This window comes from Lactuca virosa, chromosome 3 (genome assembly GCF_052849685.1).
Source record: "Lactuca virosa cultivar CGN04683 chromosome 3, Lactuca_virosa_CGN04683_v6, whole genome shotgun sequence".
In the NCBI taxonomy this organism is placed as follows: Eukaryota; Viridiplantae; Streptophyta; class Magnoliopsida; order Asterales; family Asteraceae; genus Lactuca; species Lactuca virosa.
Genome location: NC_136428.1, coordinates 46,377,515 through 46,402,657, shown reverse-complemented (window position 1 = coordinate 46,402,657; position 25,143 = coordinate 46,377,515).

The following is a 25,143-nucleotide window of genomic DNA, read 5'->3' as shown; positions in this document are numbered from 1 at the left end:
AAGCAAGATAATTTCAAATAAAAAATTACAAATAATCAACTTATTATCTTAAAATTTGACAATTTATCTTTTAATTGGATGAGGATAGTCACTACCATATCAGAAAAATCAGATTTAATGATACAAAACAGTTTATGGTAATGAACCTAATCAAAGTTTGGCCAAAAAACCCGAAAACTCCCAACTGATGATCAAACTCGTCGAGTTGGATAATGGACTCGTCGAGTTGGATAATGGACTCGTCGAGTTGGCTTGTATAATGCACGACTCGTTGAGTCAGTTCATAGGACTCGGCGAGTCCACTGATTTGACAACAACTTTTCAATTGTTTTCAACTTTGAACAATTAACCAATGCATCAATATAACAGAAAACACACATGGCTATGATACTACTGATGGGTTTTAGGCACTATAACATCCCTATGGTGCACATACAACCCTAATGCTTTAGATCTAAGTTTTCTCTAGTTATACATGCAATAAACATTTTTCCAAAGCATGAAGCCTAACTAGCATACAACATTGATATTTGAAACATAAAAACTAGTTAGATGATTACTTTTTTGTTGTAGCTTATAGAACTTGGACTTTCAAGAGGTTAGCACCTCAAGTGTGATGCCTCAAATGGTTCACAAACACCATAAGAAAATGGTGGACAATGAGAGAGAGGCTAGGAACCACCAAAATCGTCTAGGTTTACTTATGAAACACCAGTCCCGATTTTAGGGTTGAAAGGGTTACATATATAGTGTAGAATTTCAAGGGTCACTTGTAAACCCTAATTCATACACTTAGGCTTTTGATCCAATAATTCATTTGGACTAACACTTAATGGACTCTCACATAAGCTTAGTCAATCACAAATTAATCATGGATCATTAGCCCAAACTATATGTATCACTGATTTACATAATCAGTCCCCGTTAATTTAATAAGTCTCTTTTGATCACTGAATGTCACACCCCCAAACCGGAATGGTGGAAACGTTCGGGGGCGAAGGACATCATGTATAGTATCACAACAATTGAATAATAGTAATCCAAGCAACAACAACCATTGTATTAATAGTATAATGTTTAAATTACATTCGAATCATACACGATTGACTCCAAAAATAAATAACAAGTAAAGACTCGAAGTTACTATGCTCCATCTTCTTGAATCCGGTGCGTGTACCTGTCTACTAGTGTCCTGAGAATACAAGTAGGTTTTGAAAGAGTATCAGCATTAAGCTGGTGAGTTCATAAGCATTTTGTTTTAGAAAACAGGTTCTATGTTCTTTCGAAAAGTACGTTGTGTTTCTCCAGAAAACCATATATTTTCTGATGTAATGAATGTTAAGTAAAAATGATTCTTACTAGTTCCTCCTGCGAGTACTTAGTGTATACAAATCATATAAAATCCAGATCGAACAAACAATCGATTGTGTGGTTCTGCCCCAAGCCCACAACCAAACAACGAAAAAGAAATGAGGCGGAGGCCACACATTCCACTGGTTGTCGGATCCTCATGTATATAACCCTGAAGTATGCACTAGGTACTTACAAAGTTAACTGTATTAGTCATTGAAATCTATTGATAGTGTTCCTCAAGAATATCCAATATTTTCTTAGTGAAAGCATGATTAACCAATTCCTTTTTATAGCTACTTAGCTCATACTAGCTATGTATAAACCAATATCGCATAGACAATTGATTGTGTGGATCTGCCCTAAGCCCACAACCAAACAAGGAACAAGAAATGAGGCGGAAACCACACATTCCATGGTCTATCAGATATTCTTCATACATAGCCTCGATGCATAAACTAAGGAATCACAGAATTAACAATGAAGGTTCATTAGTGAAATGATAAACCGATTGTTTGTAGAGTCCTGATGTTTATCCTGGAAAATCCTATATTTTCCCTAAGTGTAATATTGAATTATCTGTTCCAAACCGAAGAGTACAAGTATCTACCATACTTATGTTGTTTAAGCATTGTTCTGTTTGAAAACCCTGGCTACCACCAGTAATGTATAGTATGTCCTGTAAACTAGAAGTGTTGTTAATAATTGGGTGATTATGCCCTAAGCTCACAACCAAACAAGGAACAGGGAATGAGGCGCGAGTCACACATCCCACTGCATGTCGGATGTTCATTTCATATTACCCTAGTGTACATACTAAGTCATGACATAGTTACTAACCCTGATGACTGATTATTAAGTACATTATTACGTGAACGAGTCGTTGTTTCCCCTGTGAGTTCTTATAACAATGCTAATGGATGATAACCAATACGACGTACTTCGGACGTCAAAAACTGAAATGACGTTTGTCACCCTCGGTTGAATGTAGCTAATAGTCAGGGTGCGGGATTGTCAGTTCCGTATAGATCTATACAAAAACTCACGCTCTACCTCCAGGAGACTCTGGTTACAAGGGGTAGACTTCCCAGAAGACGTGTCTCACAATGTAGTTCTCTCAACAAATCTACGAATAATACTATGAAAAACCCCTTTTTGTTATTAACATGAATCCTTATAAAAATAGTACCTTTATTTCATAATTCATAAGTTTGTCTCCTTGTTTGAAAACTGTGCTTGTAACGTTTGTATCTTAACATGTTTCGTAAAACTGATTGCAAGTCTAGTAGTAACAATGTTTGTCATGTTTAGTAAGTTCTACGTTCAATGTGTGCTAATGATAGGAAAATATAATAAACCAAATTATATTTTTAAACACAAGAATACATGTGCTTTTACTTGTATTCCCCCCCACCCCCCCTTAAAACATTAAAAAGCTCGGAAAGTATAGGGGTATGAACTCACCTTATGTTGGAGATTTGATTGGAGATATGGTATACGATGATAAGTTTCATGAGTGAAGTCCCGAGCACAATAAGGTCCTATTAAGCACATATTAACATGTATAGGCCTACAATTAGTGTCTATGACAACTAACAAGCATAGGAAACAACCTTAGAATATAGGAAACACTTACAATGAAGTGTTAGAATGGAAAATGAGGGACAAAAAGGAGTTCACAGCCAACCACTATGGGTTCACGACCTAAGATGTGTTCACGGCCCATGAAGACATGAAGGGTTCACGGCCCACACATGAACATTTGAAGTGTTTACGGCCCATCTATGAAGGGTTCACGACCCTATGAAGGGTTCAAGGCCGTGAACTCTTGAAGATCATAAAGATGGTGATGAAAGTGATGAATGAATGGATGAATGTGAAGCACTTTACATGAATAAGATGAATAATAAGTGAAAAGGGGAAAATCACTTACGTTTGTGGGGTGAAAATAGGGCTTTTGTTGGATGAGTCTTGAGAGAGTCTTGAGGAGTTTTCGGCCAAGAAGGGAAGAAATGAGGAGTAAATGAAGGAAACATATATATATATATATATATATATATATATATATATATATATATATATATATATATATGGAGAGGGGTTCACGGACAAACATGGGTTCATGGCCGTGAACCTAGTTTACGGCCGTGAACACCCTTTGATGAGTTTTCTGGCTCGATTGCATGCCTCTAATCCCGAGCTAACACTCCTCAACATCCAATTCTTAAATGTACTAGGTTTAGAGACTCTCAAACTGACCCTAATCACAGTAAAACCGAAGCAGAAACAAGTATGACTTTCTATTGATCGCTTTGACTTATAGATAGAGATTTCGGGTTGTCACACTAAATTAATTCCAAATAAATTCTTGATCAATACCAATTTAAGAATATGATTTCTCAATTAATATATTATATTTATAATATATTAATAAATCACAAATAACATCTTTCTCAAATATCCATCCTATCAAATTGCTCTAGTAAGGCAACCAAAAATGGACCATGCTACTATCTGTCAATATCAAAAAAATGACGTTTGTCACCCGCAAACCTGCCGGTCAAACTGTAGCTAACAGTCAGGGTGCGGGGTTGTCAATCCCGTATAGATCTATACACAAACTCACGCTCTCCCTTCAGGAGATTTGGTTCTTAAGACTAGACTTCCTTTGGTACTTAGGTAAGTACACGAAGACGTGTCTCACAATTAGCTTCAACCAATTTACAAGTAATAATGCGAAAACCATTTTATAAATAACAAGTAATTTGTAAAAAGATCCATTTGTTTCATAAACTATACTTATTATAGTTTATTAGATTATTTTCATTTTTTAACCTGGACTTTGTAAACTAGTTCATATGATTAATAAACTATACCTATTATAATTTATATGTGTTTTCTACTTGATAGGCAATATTCATGAAAGTATCCCCTTTGCTCGACATGTTACAAAAAGGAATATGAATCTGATTGAATTAACTTATATATATATATATATATATATATATATATATATATATATATATATAAAATTAAAATTAACGACATTCGGACATATAATTCTACCCTGAGCCCACATCCAAACAAGGAAAAGGGAAATAAAGCGATTTATCAGTCCTAAGCCCTTTAAATCTTATTTATATAAATATATATAAAAATATGATTTTGGCAAAATATAAATTAAAAAGAGTTTATAAAACATTTAAAGTTATTTTAAAAATATTTAGAAATCTTTTATTTGTAAAAACAATATTCTTGTGTTACACTTGTATTCCCCCCCTCCCCTAAAACAGTAAAATATAGTAAAAACGCAGGGGTATGAACTCACTTGGTAAGTGGTGATTCGTTTGAAGGCTCGATATGATGTTATTTCCACAAGTTAGCTCCCGTAACAAAATCGAGTCCTAATTAGCATTTTATTTAATATATATATATATATATATATATATATATATATATATATATATATATATATATATATATATAATTAGTGTATATAAACATAAGAATGATAAGGAATTGGACTAATTTGTAAGTTTAACTTACAAATAAAAGTATTAGAAGCAAAATCGAAGGCTGCTATGAGTTTACGGCTAGCCCCAAGAGTTCACGGCCCAAGAAGATCTTGGTGTTCAAGGGTTTACGGTTGAGTGTTCTTGATGAAATGAAGAACACTTGAAGATCTAAGCAAGATCCTAAGAAGATTCAAAGGATGAAGGATGATAGTTGAGACAAAAAAAGTGTTCACGGTTGGAGTTCTTGAGAGTGAAAGGTGTATTTTCGGTTGGAAATGAATAAGTGATGAATGATTTCAGATATCATGTATATATATATATATATATATATATATATATATATATATATATATATATATATATATATATATATATATATATATATATATGTATAATTCAATCACATTCATATTCCTTTTGTAACATGTCGAGCAAAGGGGATCCTTTCATGAATATTGCATATCAAGTATAAAACACATATAAATTATAATAGGTATAGTTTATGAATCATATGAACTATTTTACAAAGTCCAGGTTAAAACATGGAAATAAACTTAAAAACTATAATAAGTATAGTTTATGGAACAAATGGATCTTTTTACAAATTACTTGTTATTTATAAAAAGGTTTTCGCATTATTACTTGTAAATTCGTTGAAGCTAATTGTGAGACACGTCTTCGTGTACTTACCTAAGTACCAAAGGAAGTCTAGTCTTAAGAACTAGAGTCCCCTGAAAGGAGAGCATGAGTTTGTGTATAGATCTATACGAGATTGACAATCCCGCACCCTGACTGTTAGCTACAGTTTGAACGGCAGGTTTGCGGGTGACAAACGGAATTTTTTTTAATATTGACAAACAATTCATGTCATATCAGGTTATCCGTCATATTAGTATGGTTATAAGAACTCACAAGAAGAAAGCAACGATATATTTACGTAGTAATATGATTTTCCTAAACAGTCTCAAGGGATATTAACTATATGATCACTCAGTATATACAATAGAGTTACATAAAATTGAAGTCCGGTAGACAGTGAAATGTGTGATTTCCGCCTCATTTCCTGTTCCTTGTTTGGTTGTGGGCTTAGGGCAGATTCACCCATTCAACTGTCTGTCCGATCTTGGTTATATACAACTCGTATGTATTAAGTGATCATAGGAGGGTAGTATCGTCGCATCAAGTTTTCATGGCAAACAAATCTTTAACTAGTTAACTTATAAACAAAAATAGATATCCGTAAAATAAGTATAATAATTACACTTGTGCTTTTCGGTCTTAGAACAATTAAGACTACAAATCGGTTTTATAGAAAATATAATATTTTATATGATAAATATCGTTATTTTGAAGGTAAACAGTTTCAATTTAACTTTCTGAAAACAATAACAATTATTACTGAAAACAATGTTTTACAATAGAGTAAGTGAACTAGGAACATATTTACAAAAGTTTCAAAACTTATTTATAAACTAGTATAACATAAACGATCTTAAATTGTTAATTCTATAGTTCCTTAGTTTATACATCAAAGTTATATATAAATAATATCCGATAGGCAGTGGAATGTGTGACTTCTGCCTCATTTCCTGTTCCTTGTTTGGTTGTGGGCTTAGGGCAGATTCACACATTCAACTGTCCGTTCGATATTAGGTTATATATAGTTAGTATAAACTAAATGATTATAGAAGGAACTATTGTGGTTACCATTCTGCTAGAGAATCATTAATGTTAATTCTGTTATTACTCGATGAATACATTAGGATTATATATAATAAAAATCCGGTAGACAGTGGAATGTGTGACTTCCGCCTCATTTCCTGTTCCTTATTTGGTTGTGGGCTTAGGGCAGATTCACACATTCTACTGTCTAATCGATCTGTATTATATATAATTTGTATTCACTAAATGATCACATAAGGAATAACTACAGTCATTACTTATTAAGAAAATATAGGATTTTCTGGAGGAACAGACGAACTTTTCCAAAGAACAAAGCGTATACTTTTTATAACAAAAATACTTATGAACTCACCAACTTTAATGTTGCACTTTTTCAAATCACTTGTATTCTCAGGAACGTTAGTAGACAGGTACACTCTCAGGCGCTGCGAAGAAGGAGTTTTACGTCTTAACTTTTGATATAGTTTTAATGTAAATTATGAAATGTTTTGAGCATAATGTAAACTTTATATTATGAATATGATGGTTGTTTTTACTTTGATTACTATCATGCATGTGTTGTGATACTTAACATGACGTCCTCCACCCTCGAACGTTTCCGCCGTTCCGGTTTGGGGGTCTGACAGATTGGTATCAGAGCTTTGTTTATAGTGAACTAAGTATATCAACCTATAAAAGATATATAACTATAAATACAATGGGACTAAAACACTCTGTCCAAGAACTACACTTTAAAATATAACAATATTGTTGGGTTTAAGTGTTGCGTCTTGGGCTCAGTTTATTAGTCCATTTTGTTTACCCGGTTTGGGCCTGTCCAACTGTGGTTTATTATTAGGGTTAGCGTAGATATTATGCATGCATGTATAGCTTTCAGGTTATCATTCTTATTAATTACTTCTGCATTGTAACCCTAGCACACCTCTACAGTCGAAGTTCTTCATCGAGCTCTTCTGAGGTGTGAGATATTAATCATTCGACATCATTTGATCCATTCCTGTGTTCTCTACTTGATTAATATTGTTTTTCTGTTTAGAATCTATCGATATATAGCGAATTATTCTCATCAATTGGTATCAGAGCAGGAGACTGTGTAATACATACGCATCTCTTCTGTTTGAAGAATCCTTTAGGGTTTCCGCTTTTATCAATATATAGAAGCTGTCTTCTTCTTGTCGACAGTATCTCTTGTGTTTGATAAAACCCTAAGTTCAACTTTACAAGTCTGATTCTAACAGATCAAACGAAAAAGGTTCATCATGTCTCACGACGACTCTCGAATCAATCCGATCAACATCTCCAACAGTATAGGATCCACTACAAGGGTTCCCATTCTTTATACTCAAGATTATGAAGTATGGGCGCATCACTTCGAAGACCATGTCGTTGGATCTGAAGACAATGGCTATCTAATCTTGGAAGCAATAACATTGGGTCCGTTTGTTCACTCTGGAACGAACAGAACGGTCAAGACTCAAAAAGAGTATAACCAACTCCTGGCTGACGTAGATAAGATCCCTCAAGATGAAAAAGACAAGGTGTTATGCAACGTTAAAGCGATGAGGATGATCCGATTCGCTTTGCAATCCGACACTTTTCGTCTGGTAAGTTCATGAACAACAGCTAAAGAAATATGGGATAGGTTGAAAGAATTATATTCAACTGATGAGGATCTAGGGCACTCGATCCAAACCCTATTGCTCTCCGAATTCGGTGCTTTCGAACAAAAACCTAAAGAGAAGCTCATTCAGACATTCGAACGTTTCAACCATCTGCTCAGCAAGATGATGAAGCATGGCAATGAAAGGAAGGTGATTGAACAAAAAGTTACCTTCATGAATGGATTAAGGCCCGAATGGATGGCAGTGGTCTCGACTGTGAAGGCTCATGAGCAATTTAAATCATATTCACTGGCGAAACTGATGGGTATACTCAAATCTCACGAAAGCGTGGTGACAAAGGAAGCGAAGGTAGTTTCGGGTGTGGGTTCACTGGCCCTTGTTTCTAAGAGCAAGAATGTAGCAGACGAAGAGGAGGAATCTGATATGTCAGAGTGTGATCTGTCTAATGAAGAATATGCAATGATGGTTACAAACCCAAAGAAGTTTGCTCGCAGAAAGTTCCCGATCAACAAGAACCGAAACTGGCAGGGAAGTTACAGCTCAGAGAAGGTGAAAGAAGAAACCAAGAACTCTTCTCAAAAGGACGATGAAAAGAAGGAGAGTAAGATTGTGGGAGACTCTGGGTACGATTGCAACTACTGTCATGGCAAGAACCACTTTGCCAAGGATTGCATGCTAAGGAAGATGGCTGAGAAGAAGGATGGTGAAGATGACAAAGCTTATTACATGAGAAAGCTAGATGAGATAAAGAAGAAGAAAGCAACTAACGTTTCTATGAATGCTTTAATTGTGCAGGAACATATTATTGATGATGAGTTTGGTGGAGTAGAAGTCTGGTCTATAGACTCTGAAGATGAAGAGGTACGCAGACCCTCGCATGGAAGAGCTTATGTAGCGAGAGAAGTAGTTGCTGAGTCGGCTGGGAGATGCTTAATGGTAACAACCGAAAGTAAGCATGAGGAAGCGAAGCTTAAGGAAGACAAGTGTTTCGCTGCCAAGCCTGTGAGTGAAAAGATCAACGATTGCGATCAGTTGATCAAGAAGGTACAATCTATCCTAGAATCACTTAAAATACCAGTAACAAACTACGAAAAAGAACTAAATGAATTAAAATTCAAGTTTTCTAACTTAAGTGGCAGTCTCATGCAAAATCGCTTAGCGAATTCTAACCTATCTGACCAACTCAGCAGGGAGTCTTCCAAGAGTGAGGAGAGAAGGATGTGGATTCAGCTGAAGGAGTCAGAGTTAGTTAGGGCTAGGGATGAACTTATTTATGTGCAACGAGACAATTTAAAGTTTAAAAAAAAAAAGAAATGTTTTCTGTTTGATTGCTAAACGCTTATATACAAATATCACCTAGTTGCATCTAGATTGTGAGATAGGTAAAAAGATTTATAAAATGATTTTGCCCTTCCTTGAATTTAAGGAAGACGAAGTCATTGCTGAATGTGAATCGATAATGTCTTCAGATGAGATTTCTGTCACCTACAAATATGGACTAGACAAAATTGAATCCTTCATTGAGTCCAAAGAACATAAATACATGCTTAAGAATTTACTGGACGAAAACGATAAATTAAAAATCAAGACCGAGACGATACAGAATATTGACTCATCCAATGCCAAATTAAGTTCAGAAAATAAAATAAATTTAGAAACCACTTCTGAATTTGATGAGGAAAGTGAGATGAGCGAAATCTCCGTAGAAGACGAGGTCGATTGTTCAGAATTCCTTAAGAGCAAACCCGAAGCAGCAAAACCACTCATATCTGAAAATTCGGTTGAGTATGCTTGGGTGTCAAAGGACAAATCCAATAAACTAAAAGAAAAGGCCGTTGTTTATCAGAAGGTACAAACTACACCAAACCAAGTGTATGCAGTCACAGGAGTAACTTAGAAACAAACGACGGAGTTGACGTCCATGGTTGACAAAGATAATGCTGAAGGTTGCGATAACCACTTCCGGTCTGCTCCTATTGATAATGCAGATGAAACAGTTGGTCTGTCAGAGCAAACCTCATGGAGAGTTAAGGGACGATACATTCCTGAACCCCTCAACAAACCCTTAAGCTTTGATAAACCCAGTACAAGTGGTACAAAAGAAATACCAAACGAACCACTGAAAGCTTCCAGCGTATCATCAACAACAACCGAAGCTCAAGAGAAGAAAACAAAATCTAAGGCCAACATTCACTTGACTCAAGAACAACTTGCTGAACAGAAAAGCCAGAGGAATAAAAGATACATGAAGAACCTCAATGAGAGAAAATAGTTTTGGCAATCCCAAAACCCCTCTTATGTTCGCTCTGAAAAAGCTTCAAATCTCAAAAAGGAGGCACAGGCCAAGTCTCATTCTTGCAATCACTGCCTGTCATGCAGTCAGGTAAACCGAACTACCAGTGTCGGTCCTAATTTAGTAGTCACAAGAACCGAAAGTCAAGTTTCGGTCCCAACACTTACTACGCCAAGAACCGAAAGACCTGTTTCGGTCCCAACACAAGTGCTCAGAACCAAAAGTCAAGTTTTGGTCCTACATCCCATCTTCCTCACTCTCAACCAAAGTCCAACTTAGTGAAGGACATCAAAGGAAAGGGAAAGCTATGCTCAGATTATGAAATCCAAAATAACAAAAAATCAGCTATACCTAGGATTCCAAAGAAAACCTCAATAAAGAAACCAACTAAAGATAAACAATCTGCAACATCCCAACTAAAACAAGAGAAAAATAAAATCAAAGTTTACACCATCAAACGAAAAGATGAAACCACGTTAATAAAAAGAACATATATGGTTGATCTTTCGGTTGCAGTTCCCTATTCTGTAAAAGACTCACCAGGGCCCAAGAGACTTTGGGTTCCTAAATCTGCTTAATTTTGCAGGTTATCAGTGACGAGCAGTTTGACGAAGAATGGTATATTGACAGTGGTTGCTCTCGTCACATGACTGGAAGGAGGGAAGAGCTTAGGGAGTTTCGGTCCCTTAAGGATGGTGGATGTGTTAAATATGGAAACAACTCATACGGTACGATCAAAGGGTATGGGATGATCACCAACGGAGAGTTCTCAATACAAAAAGTAGCTTACGTGGAAGGATTGCAGTACAACCTCATCAGTGTTTCTCAACTAGTCATGGGAACCGGTTTGAAAGTCTCGTTTGATGATGAGGGCTCAGAGATAATTGAAAAACAAACGAAGAAAGTTCGGTTGAAATCTGAGCGCAAAGGGGAAATGTATCCTCTAAATCTCAACCCGATAAAAGGAAAACCAGCAATTTGCTTGCTGTCAAAGGCGAACTCAGATGAAAGTTGGTTATGGCACCGAAGACTAACGCATGTGAACTTCAAAGATATTAATAAACTGGTGCTTGGTGATCACATGCGTGGACTTCCTGTTCTCAAATTTGACAAAGAACACCTGTGCGCAACATGCGAGATGGTCAAGTAAAGCAGAAAGAGTTACCATTCTCGTATCAATACAAAGATCATCGAACCTCTTGAACTGCTGCACATCGACCTATGTGGCCCTTCGGCTATCGAAAGCTTCGGTGGTAGTAAGTTTATACTTGTAATTGCAGATGATTTTTCACGCTTCACCTGGGTTTACTTTCTTAAACAGAAATTAGAGGCGACTCTTAAGCTGAAGGTTTTTATCAAGCAAGTGGAAGTGCAGCTGCGAAAGGTGGTAAGAAACATAAGAAGCGATAATGGTCTAGAGTTCAAAAATAAAGACTTTGAAGAGTTTCTGGTTGAAAAGGGAGTAACTCACAATTTCTCTGCTCGCTATACTCCACAACAGAATAGGATCATTGAAAGGCGACACTGTTCATTGTGTGAAGCCGCACGAATCATGCTGAGTTTCGCTTCCCTTCCACTATACTTCTGGGCTGATGCAATTGCTGCTGCATGTTACACTCAGAACCGATCCTTCCTCAACAAGCGATTTTCCATCACTCCATACGAGATTTTGAATAATCGTAAGCCTAATGTGAAGTTTTTCCATGTGTTCGGTTCAAGATGCTTTATTTTCAACTCCAGAGAGAACCAAAACAAATTTGATGTCAAGGCAGACGAAGGGATCTTTCTTGGTTATTCGCTTACTTCAAAAGCATATAGGGTTCTGAATAAACACTCGAAGAAGATTGAAGAAACCTACTATGTTACTTTTGATGACAATTACGTGAAGAAAATACGAACAACCGAAAGTCCAACGGAGGAAATCTTTCTAGAATCCGGTCAAGTCTCGGTTCCTATTTCCAATCTGTTTGAAGAGTACATGCTGCTCTTTAATGAACCAGAGAAGGCGATCCACTCAGAAGCGAAAGCAACAGATAACAAAATCGATTCCTTGAAGAAAATTATCGTTGAAGCTGCTAAAGAAATGGAAAGCGAACCTCAACAACCAACCGAGAAGCAGCCTCAAAGCGAACCCACTGCATCAGGTGATCATCCAGCTACTGATGACCCTCCAAGAGAAAGCACTATACTCTAGGGGGAGGGTTTGTCTACACCAAAAACAACCGACATGCCTTTCCATGGGGAGAATCCATCAAAAACCCCAACCCATGAAGATCCATTTGAGGGGGAGAGAACATAACCTGACATGGGATTCGGTTCGCCATTTGAGGGGGAGAATGAAAATGCAAATGACGAAGGCGATATGTCAGAACCGCAAGAAGAAGTCAATGCTGAGTTGGATCCTGCCTATGATCCAAATTACCCTCCTCTCATAAAATAGACAAATGATCATCCTAAAACTCAAATTATTGGTGAATCATCCGAGGGTGTTCTCACTCGCTCTCAAATGAAAGCGAAGCAAACTGCTTTATTCTCTCAAGTAGAATTCTGCATGTTTAATTCGTTCGTCTCTAAAGTTGAACCAAAAATGGTAAATGCTGCTCTTGATCACTCTGATTGGGTGCAAGCTATGCAAGACGAACGCCATGAGTTTGAAAGAAATCATGTTTGGAGGCTGATTCTCACACCAAAGGATGTATCTGTAGTCGGTTTAAAATGGGTTTTTAGAAATAAGGTAGATAAAGAGGGAAACGTCATTCGCAACAAAGCGAGGCTGGTGGTGAAAGGATATTGCCAGGAAGATGAAATAGACTATGAAGAGACCTTTGCTCTAGTAGCAAGGTTGGAATCTAAGAAACGGTATACGTTGAGCAACCACCCGGATTTGTGAACGAGAAGCATCCTGATCACTGCTACATTTTGGATAAAGCATTCTATGGATTGAATCAAGCCCCGAGAGCCTGGTATGAAACTCTAACACGTTTTCTCAAAATGTCAAAGTTCAAACAAGGTTCGGTCGACCCAACCTTCTTTCACAAGAAAGAAGGCGAACACTTAATGATTGTTCAAATTTACGTCGATGACATCATCTTCGGCTCCACGAATCCTAGCTTAACAGCTGAATTCAGGAAGTTGATGGAGACTAAGTTTGAAATGAGCACAATGGGTCCGGTTAACTTTTTTCTTGGATTAAATATAAGACAGGGACCAGAAGTCATCTTCATTAATAAGGAAGCATATACGAAGACTCTATTGACGAAGTTCGGCATGATGGGAGATTCCAAAGTAAAGGTTCCAATGGCATTTGGCACGAAGCTGACTCCATCTCTTGAGAAACCTGCAGTTGATATGACTCTCTATCGTCAGATGATAGGATCCTTAATGTATCTAACAGCTAGTAGACCAGACATAATGTTTTCTGTCTGCTATTGTGCCAGGTTTCAAGCAAATCCAAGGGAACTTCATATGGTTGCATTGAAAAATATCTTCCGATATTTAAAGCGAACCTCGTCTCTCGGTCTTTGGTATCCTGCAAAATCCGGCTTCTTTGTTCAAGATTTCTCAGACACTGATCTTGCTGGATGTGGATTGGACCGAAAGAGCACAACCGGCGGATGCTAGTTCCTTGATGGCAAACTTATCAGCTGGCAGTCAAAGAAACAAACTTGCGTGTCTCTTTCCACAGCCGAAGCTGAGTACATCGCTTCAGCATCCTGTACATCACATGTCATATGGATACAAAGCCAAATTAGAGATTATGGCTTAAGCATGAAAAAGATCCCTCTCTACTGTGACTCTGAAAGTGCGATTCGAATATGTCTCAATCCAGCGCAACATTCTAAGACTAAGCATATTGCACTAAGATACCACTTCATCAAGGACCACGTTGAAGATGGGAATGTTGAAGTTCACTTCGTTCGGTCCTCAGATCAACTGGCTGACATCTTCACTAAGGCCTTACCAGAAGCAAGCTTTAACAAAATACTCCAAGGCTTGGGAATGATGGAAGCTGAGTCAGTACCGAAACCTCTTTCTTCTCACTAAAATTGAACAAGCGAAATAGAGCGAACGCTCGGTCTATTTCGGTTCTAGAATTTTATGGGAACCAAAATGAACCGAACGCTCGGTCTTATTCGGCTCTAGATTTTTTCGGGAACCGAAATGAACCGAACGCTCGGTCTATTTCGGCTCTGGAATTTTTTTGGAACCGAAATGAACCGAACGCTCGGTCTATTTCGCTTCATCTTTTCTAAGGTATGGTTTCGGTTGTATATTTTTGTAAAGCTTTCTTATTCTTTCGTGTGTTTATATTTAGTATTTATTTTCTTTTCTGTTTTTATTATTTTTTTCAGAAATTTCAAAAATCCAAAAATATTTTCCTTTCTGTTTTTATTATTTTTTTCAGAAAAATCCAAAAACTACAAAAATATTTCTATGTGTTCTTAAGTTATATCTCTCAATTCTCAAAATTCATTCAAGATCACAGATGCGAAACACAATGACGATGGGACAGGTATAACATTCTTATCTATGTACTTGTTTAGTGTCCTTGGAAGCATGCTGCTGCATGTAGACCGAACCCTCCATGACACTGAGTGAAGCCTTAATGATTCGATAAACACTAATCGTTTCTTCCTAATCAGGCTGCTAAAATCACTCAAGTCACGAGCTACCTTACTCTTCTCATAGTGAGTTAAGAGTTTTCTGCTTTGTCATTCTTATATAGCAGAGGTACTTTCGGTTCCTTCACCATCTTCTCACATTTCTCCATTACGTTTCGTTTCATAAAAGTAACCCTTGAGACTCTCAGCTATTACCACTGAGATTTATGGTTACACAATCTCTGTGTTGATGATCTTAGTTTCGTTTACCACGTGCTAAGTGAGACCCAAAATTCAATACCTTGAATGAATTGACGGTGAACGCTAAACTGTTCAAGCTATTACTTGTTACCTCACGAAATCTCTTTTTATTTTTGCGTGATCTTTATGAAACTGTCTAACACCAGGATGTTTCTTCCCATAAGATCCAGTTTTATTTTCTTTGAGATTTCTAAAAATACATCCAGTTACTGAATATTTTATCAAACCTACTTGTTCAACAGGCCACATCGGTCTCACAAGTACTTCATCCAACTTTCGGTCTTTTTTTAAGTATCGATTTTCGGTTGAAGGTAAACTACCCACTAAAGCCTATGATTGAAAAGATGCCTTTCAATGTTTCTTTACAAACATTTGATCGTAATTCACGGGAGACCACACAGACACCTCTCAGTCTCTCTTGACTTTGAAGGAAGAGATTCGTGCCCGGGATCCACTGTTTCGTGTCTATATAGACATCACTTAAATCCCACAAATGTTTTGCTTTATTTCTTTTTCTTTGACACACTCTTGCACGAAGATCTTTATGATTTTCAAAACTATTGTTTGTGGTACTAATGGCACGTTTTAGTTTTGTGCTTTCGGTTCTAACAGATATGTTGGTTCCCTTTCTTATGGAGGAGCGACGGTTGCTTAACATGAAGCGAACGAATGAGTCTCGTTTGTAGCTGGTTGTATTTTCAAAATTGAAGAGACGGTAATTGGATAAGCATTTGAATTGGGCGCGTGAATTCGAAACGATTCCTACACCCACGCCTGCTGACGTATATCAAGGGAAACCAAGCTGTCAAATCGCGCTTTTTCAGGTGACGTTTCAGAGATCGTATCATCATCACATCGTATATTTTCTCTCTCCTGGAAACGGTATAAAAGGGGGTTCTCACACCTAATGTACCTCCTTACCTTCTTCAACCTCTCTCTTGCAAATAACCGGCGATATACAACTGTTCATCTACTTCTTCACTACAACAATGGCAGAATCATCCTCTTTTCAAGATCAAACAGTGTCATCATCTTTGCTTACAATAAAACCCAATCATAATCTCATCATTCAACTGGACCCTTTCCTTTATGATTCGTACATGCTTCACGTTGTAGAGTGTCTCAAGTATTCTCCCTTGGTGATTGCTCTCACACAAGTCGAATAAGTTCCCATGTCCCTTCTATCACAGGTCTATTTCAGTGCTTCATACGATAAACGCAAGGAATGGATCTTCTTCGATATCTCTAATCAAAAGACATCTGTATCCAAAGCATGCTTTTGCTCACTGTTAGGGCTTGCTGCAGATGCTTTTGTCATCTCACCGGATTTCATAGCAACAACTCAGTTGTTTTTGATGCTCTATGACATGGGATACACGGACGTTCTAACGACGGTGACAAAATTCAAGAAGTCATGTTTACCACCTCAATGGAATGGTCTTCTTACACTTCTCTACAAGGGGTTAGCACAACGGGTTGCAGGGTCGGATGGGGCGAGTAAAGGTTTCCTGACCATTCTTTATGGTCTCTACAATGGAATCAATTTGGATTATGGTTCACTCATCTGGGCACAACTGGTGCAGAGTCTCAACTCCTCATCCAAACATTCTGAGATTTCATGCGGTCGTTTCTGGACATTAGTCACTCACAGAGCCATTCAGACTTTTCAGATTCCTGTCATGGAGGGTGCTCTGCGGTCTTCCATAGCTACTTTTCACACAGTCAAAATTATTGTAACTGACCCTACAAAGTTCATCTACATCGGTTCAATTGCTGAATCCATGAGCCGCTGTGTCACTAGTGAAAGTAGAGTAATGGCAGATTACAGGAAATTGCCACCTTCGGGTCCACGCCAACTCACTCCTGAGATGCAGAGTGCTTTGGAGGTAGCTGACAAACCTACCAAGAAAGGGAAGAAACCAGAGTCTAAGAAAGCCGAGACCGAAGGTCCCTCATCTCCTAAAGAGCGTAAGGCTGATACAGATGCACCTTCGGCTTCCAAAAAGAAAAAGGTCAAGAAGATGGCTAACCGACCAAAGGCACCGAAGCCTTCTGCTTCCAATGCAGAGGACAATCCTGCCAATGAAGAGGAAGAAGTTCAACACGAAGACTCACCAAGGGAAAATACTCCTCCCCGATCTCCAACTCCCGAGGTACAAATTCCCGTTCCTACTCCTCCTCCTTCTCTAAAAAAAACAACAATACCAATCTTGCACCTGTCACTTCTCAACCTACTACTACTGCTCCACTACCATCACCAATCATTTCTCAAGCTACAACAACCACAACCACTGGACCTTTGGTGAGTGTCAACGTATCCGATACGGGGGCACACACCTGTTACCACCAAACCTCTATCACCATCACCTTCAACGGACTCTGAGCCTATTCTGGGAGGTTCAGACTTTCATTTTGACTCCACTTACTGTAGTCCTTATCGACTTCCAAGTGAAAATGAGGATGATGCTCCGGTGACAAAGCTACATTTACAACCTCTTCATGATAAGCTTGACAAGTTAATTGGTTCCTCTGCAACTTATTCCGAAGTTGTTTTAAAAGTTTTTCTTGATACTGCTCTTCAGCAATATACAGACTCAATTGACAAATCTACAAAGGCTGTGGATGCTTCCACATCTACCTGCAAGAAAGCAACAACAGAAGTAACAGATCTCGTTCATGAGTCAAAGATCTTTTTGGAATCACTCAAAGCCCATGCCGATTCCAATGCTTCAAAGGTTAATACTTCTGTTGATTCTCTCTCAAAGTCCCTTCAAGAAGAGAAAGAAAAATTTGATTCAGTTCGAACTGAGTTCCAAGATGATCACACTTCTCTTCTCACTTCGGTCAACTCTCGCCTTGATAAGCTTCAGGCTGACCTCGCCACGGAAAAGAAGATTATGGACGACCTTGCTCAAAAGACTATCCAACTTGAAGTCCAGTCAGCTCATCTTTCTCAAGCCCAGACAGAAATTCCCTCACTTAAGACTGAGCGGGCAGTTCTTAAAAGTTGTGTAGGGGATGTTCTCTCGATTCTCAGTAATCTTGTTAATGCTCATGACCCTGTTCTCACCCTTACTATCCGGAATCACTTGACTGCTAAACTTCTTCCTGCTATTCAGATATTAAGTCAAATTCAGGGTGTTCCGGAGCCTGTGGTCACTCCGCAACAAGGGGGAGAAGCTGATCAAAATCCTCCAATTCCACCCAAAGTCATTATCGAAACTGAACCGAAGGTTAATGTAGCTTCGGGTTCTGGTGGACAGGAAAAATTGAAGGGTGTTGTGGAAAATAGTGATGACGAAGAAGAAGAAACGATTGCTGAGGCCTTAAAGAGGAAGAAAAGGGATAAAGAGATCAATGAAAATCTGAGGATAGTCAAAGAGGAAGAAGAGAAAAAGAGAAAGCTGAAAGAAGCTCAAGACGCTCTGATTTGCAAGCAGGCTCTCTTTCCCCCTTGGACCCCGGAAAGATTAATCAAAGAAGCGATAAAGTCTCCTAGCACTCACTGGCTGGAACCTGTTGCCTCGTTTGAATGTGAAAACACAAGGGATTCTCAATTTGACATGCCAATCACCTGTAGGGCATTCCAGTTCCACTGTTTTGATTCAACGGTTGAAGTCCCTTCTCCTCACCCACAGGTTGATCAAGATCTGATTGATTATTATCTTGAATTTGCCCAACCCCAATACTTGACATGGAGTGCTCAGAAAATAACCTCTGTCAAGGTATTGAAACCAACTGTTGTTGGAAAGTTTATCAACGTTAAGTTCAGGGTGACCCGAGGTTCTGATAACTCGGTTCATATGATTTCGTTATCTGATCTTCCAAACCTTAACCCACACGATTGGATTTTGCTGTTCAACATTCTGCTTACCAATCAACAACAGTATGAGCCGATACTCGATCACATTAAAAGAATGTTGGCTTCCTACATCCATGAAGTTGCTAAGATGGATCAGGAGATTGCAAACGTTTTGAGAAAGAAGCCTATTGTGAAGCCTATCGGAAAGCCAAGTGATCTAAATAAGATGAAAATGGGCAAGATAGATCCGGTTCATCACACTGTTATGTTCACTAGAGGCGAAGGTGAAAATTTTATTTTCGCTCTTGTTGACAAACACCTGTTCTCCACAACCTGTTTGGAGCACGTACTTGATATAACTCACAGGTGTAAACATAACAGTGATTCGGATAAGAAGAACTTCTCTGACATGCTTCGGTGGTATAGAGCATTTCGTCATACTCTTTTGGCCATTATACCGAATGTATTCAAGACAGTGAAGAAGTCTACACTTGCTCAACCGAACTGATCTCTCGCCTCTATTGACGCAAAGGGGGAGATTGTTGGGTTTAAGTGTTGCGTCTTGGACTCGGTTTATTAGTCCATTTTGTTTACCCGGTTTGGGCCTGTCCAACCGTGGTTTATTATTAGGGTTAGCGTATATATTATGCATGCATGTATAGCTTTCAGGTTATCGTTCTTATTAATTACTTCTGCATTGTAACCCTAGCACACCTCTACAGTCGAAGTTCTTCATCGAGCTCTTCTGAGGTGTGAGATATTAATCATTCGACAACATTTGATCCATTCCTGTGTTCTCTACTTGATTAATATTGTTTTTCTGTTTAGAATCTATCGATCTATAGCGAATTATTCTCATCAATTATTTTATAAAAGTATATATAAATACTAGAACAAGTATCACAAGAAGAACAAAACAAAAGTATTTGGATGTTGGACACTACAGTCAAACCTAGACAGTTATGTAATTATATCTGGGATAATAGCCTGATCAACTATATTTATTTGAGATACGACCAACATGTGTTTGGGAGTGATAGTGGTGTTGCAACAAGTCTAAAACTTACCAACTCCATATATAAAGAAATGTTAGAAAAAAACATAAAGTTTAAAATACTATAGGAGTATTTTAAGGACTATAACTAACTTATGTGAAAACTAAAAGACCTTTACTCGTAAGGCTATAATTACCGAGTGTATACATTAAGGTTATATATAAATGAGATTTTATAGAGTTAGAATTGGTGATTTTCACTCTACTTCCTGTTCCTTGTTTAGTTGTGGTCTTAGAGTAGGATCACTTATTCGAAGATCTATATGATCTTGGTTACATATAATCTGTATACACTACGTAATTATAGAAAGACCCGGTAAGGATCATCCTCGTAAAAATTTATTTTTATATAGATGTTTTATTAATCTCACAGATTCTTTAGACACTCCCATTCTCGCACAACCGATACACCTAGACATCGCAAACAGCCAATAGAGGGTCGAGGCAGAACCAAAAGAGGGTTCACGAGGATTCTGAGAAAGAATTAGACAAAGAGAAAGGAACTAGAGAGATCGTTAACAAACCTTACCTTATCAAAAACAAACTAGAGAGCACCATATGTGCCACACTAATAACTAAGAAACTAATATAACTTAGTGAGTTAGTGACTACACTACTCACACTATGTGTTAAATTTATCATGTCATTCATCACACCTAATAACTGCAAATCAAGTCACAAACTTTCAGTGAGGGTAGTCACTGCTAAAAATTCATAAATTTATTTTTCACATAAACTTGTATTATGAATTGATTACAAAACACTTTCGGAGCATAATACAATCAAATTACAATAACCTAGTTCGTATGACATTCGAATTATAACCACTACCGATATTTTACCAACCTTTCATTTTTAAACTTTATGACAGAAAGATGCCGCCTCGTAGATATATCAGGCGTAATAACAACACGACAACAAATCCACCACCGCCACCCCCACAATATAACACCGCTATGTTCCAGGCTGCGGTGATTGCCGCTGTAACATCCGCCATGCCTCATATCCATGCAAGTGGTACCAATGGGACGGGAAGTGGTGCTAACCCATCTAACCACGGAAATAGTCACAGACACCCTAGGGAGTGTACATATAAAGACTTTATGAATTGCAAACCCAAATCCTTTAGTAGAAATGGAGGAGTGATTGCTCTAATGCAATGGTTCGAGAAAACAAAATTAGTTTTCGAAATTTGCACGTGCCCAGAAGGGAGCAAAGTCAAGTTTGCTGCCTGCACTTTCTCCAATAGGGCCCTGACATGGTGGAATGGCCATGTCAAGTCACTAACCCTTACAGTGGCAAATTCAATGGGCTGGGAGAACCTAAAAACAATGATGCTAGGGGAGTATTGCCCGAGGGGCGAAGCACAAAAACTGGAGTAAGAGCTATGGGAGCTTACCATGAAAGGTTCAGACATAGTAGCCTACACTAATAAATTTAGTGATCTAGCGGTACTATGCCCAGGGATGGTTACCCCGGAGAGCAACAAGATAGAGAGATACATCTAGGGACTATCTTCTCAAATTCAAGGAAACGTGATAGCTGCAAAATCTCTCACATTTGACAGTGCCAAGCGTTTGGCACAGACACTCGTGGACCATGGGGTTCGCCAAGGAATAATGACCCCCGTTCCCGAGCCAACAAAAGAGGACGACTATAAGAGAAAGTCTGGGAGCAAGAAGAAAAGACAGTCAACACAAGAGGCCTCGAAGAGACAACATATAGTTGCTATTCATGCTGCCACGAGACCTGCCACTCCAGCACCTGCTAGTCGATATGCTGGAAACCTTCCGAAATGTAACAAATGTAACTTTCATCATACCGGAGTTTACCGGAAGATGCATTGCTAGAACTGCAACAGGACTTGGCACAGTACCCATTTTTGTAGGGCACCGGCGCAACCATTCTCCCAGGTCCCCGACATTCGAGTAAGCCATGCCTGTTATAGGTGTGGCGAAACTGGAAACTTCAAGAAGGATTGTCCAATAACAAAGAACTCCGGCGAAGATGGAAGAATACTGATGATTATTGCAGGAGAGACTATCCCGGAACCCCTTTGAACAACCATACGTTTTCCCAATAAAAATATTTAAAACTTAAAATTTTTATAAATAATTATAAATTACACTTTCTTTCAAACAAAGCATATCATTCATATAAAAACTAAGAACCCTTGTAGGTAAGCTATGATGGCTTAGTGTATACATTAGGGTCATTTATAATTAAGATTTGTAGGCTTAGAGTGAGTGATTCCACCTTATTTCCTGATCCTTGTCTGGTTGTGGATTTAGGGCAGAGTCACTTAATCGAATGTCCTTCCAATCTTAATTATACATGACTTGTATACACCAAGAGATTATAGAAATACCTAGTAGGGATTATATTATGAAAGTTAATTATTTTCAATTATCAGAACACTCGTACTGCTAATATTCGCTAAATGCAGTACAAAATGTTCGCAGTAGTAATAACAAGGATAAAACTGAAAACATATACATAGAATAATTCACCGTTCTAACAATCACTTCTTCCAAATCGACTTAATATCTGTTGCGATAAAAAGTTCTAATACCATCTTTAGAAATGGATTGGTTTGGTCCTCACCATACCAACTTCTTGTGCTACGTAAAGACCTTTCGTCTTAAACAACCATTTAACGAAATCCTTTTAACTTATAATGAAAAAGTTAACACAAACCTTCGTATCGTCTCTCACTATAAAACTAAGAAGTACCCATACGAGGGGTACCACGCCTTTCTAGCTTACCCCGTAGAAAAGAAACAAAAAGTGAAACACACCGAGGGTGTTACGCAAGTCCGTAACCTCCCTAAGTATTCCCACTAGATCTCCCAGAAATACCACTCGTACAACAAGTCAAGTTCGAGAATAGAGACTAAGGACCCATGCGGTTAACCTATCACTGCTAAGTGTATACGCGAGGGTGGTATATAATTAAGATTCAACAGATTTAGGATGTATGATTCCGCCCTATCTTCTGTTCCTTGTCTGGTTGTGGACTTGGAGCAGAGCCATCCATCCGAACGTCTTTTCAATCTTAATTATATACGAATTGTATACATAAGGTGAGGATAGATGATCCAAGTATGAGTTCTACCATGAAGTTCAGGACAAAAGCTGCCCATAGCTACGAGTGGACATCCTACCAGTTGGATAAACGTAGTCAAGTAAGCCAAACTCGCACACTCTCCACCAATCAGAAGAGAAGATTAGATAGAACTGAAGTACCTACCTCTTTCCTAGTTCCTAGTAGTCACTCAGAATTCGAATTTCGGGACGAAATTCCCTCTAACGGGGGGGGGGGGGGGTGGATGATGTGACAACCCGTAATTTCAATCTTGTAAAAAGTCAACCATTAGTCAACAAAAGTCAAACATGTCGAATAAAGGTCAAATTTATTTCTCTTTTATCTTGACAAGGTTAGTCTAATAAGTTATAAATGTATAGACCTTGAATTCAAAGGTGTTATATGTTTAATGAGTAAAACACTAGGAACCGAGAACCTTTATTCGAGCCGCAAACTCTCGCATTGGCTACAAACGAAGTTCACGGCTGCATGCGAGGTTCGCAACAGTAAAGCTCGGTTCACAGCCGAGAACCTAGGGCCACAAACGACTTTCACAGCCGAAAAATCCTTCAGACCGTAAAACACTTCAGAGGGTTTCCTCCTCGCATGCTTATCTCCTCGGGTAGTGTTCACAGCCTTATGCTTCCTCGGTTAGAGTGCAACCGCAAACCCTTAGTCGGTTAGAGTTTACGACCGAGAACCATTTAAAGCCGCAAACTTACACACACACACACACATATATATATATATATATATATATATATATATATATATATATATATATATATATATATATATATATATATATATATATATATACATGATATCGAAAATCATTCATCACTTATTCATTTCCAACCGAAAACACACCTTTCACTCTCAAGAACTCCAACCGTGAACACTTTTTCTATCTCAACTATCATCTTTCATCATTTGAATCTTCTTAGGATCTTGCTTAGATCTTCAAGTGTTCTTCATTTCATCAAGAACACTCAACCGTAAACCCTTGAACACCAAGATCTTCTTGGGCCGTGAACTCTTGGGGCTAGCCGTAAACTCATAGCAGCCTTCCATTTTGCTTCTAATACTTTTATTTGTAAGTTAAGCTTACAAATTAGTCCAATTCCTTATCATTCTTATGTTTATATACAGTAATTGCGTGTATATATATATATATATATATATATATATATATATATATATATATATATATCACATAAAATGCTAATTAGGACTCGATTTTGTTACGGGAGCTAACTTGTGGAAATAACATCCTATATCGAGCCTTCAATCGAATCACCACTTATCAGGTGAGTTCATACCCCTGCGTTTTTACTATATTTTACTGTTTTAGGGGGGGAAGACAAGTCTAACACAGGAATATTGTCTTTAAAAATAAAAGATTTCTAAATATTTTAAAAATAACTTTAAATATTTATAAATTCTTTTTAATTTATATTTTTCCAACATATATATATATATAAGATTTAAAGGGCTTAGGACTGATAAATCGCTTTATTTCCTTTTTCCTTGTTTGGATGTGGACTTAGGGTAGAATTATTTGTCCGAATGTCGTTTTAATTTTAATTATATATATATATATATATATATATATATATATATATATATATATATATATATATATATATATATATATATATATATATAAGTTAATTCAATCAGATTCATATTCCATTTGTAACATGTCGAACAAAGGGGATACTTTCATGAATATTGCATATCAAGTAGAAAACACATATAAATTATAATATGTATAGTTTATGAATCATATGAACTGTTTTACAAAGTCCAGGTTAAAACATTGAAATAAACTTATAAACTATAATAAATATAGTTTATGGAACAAATGGATCTTT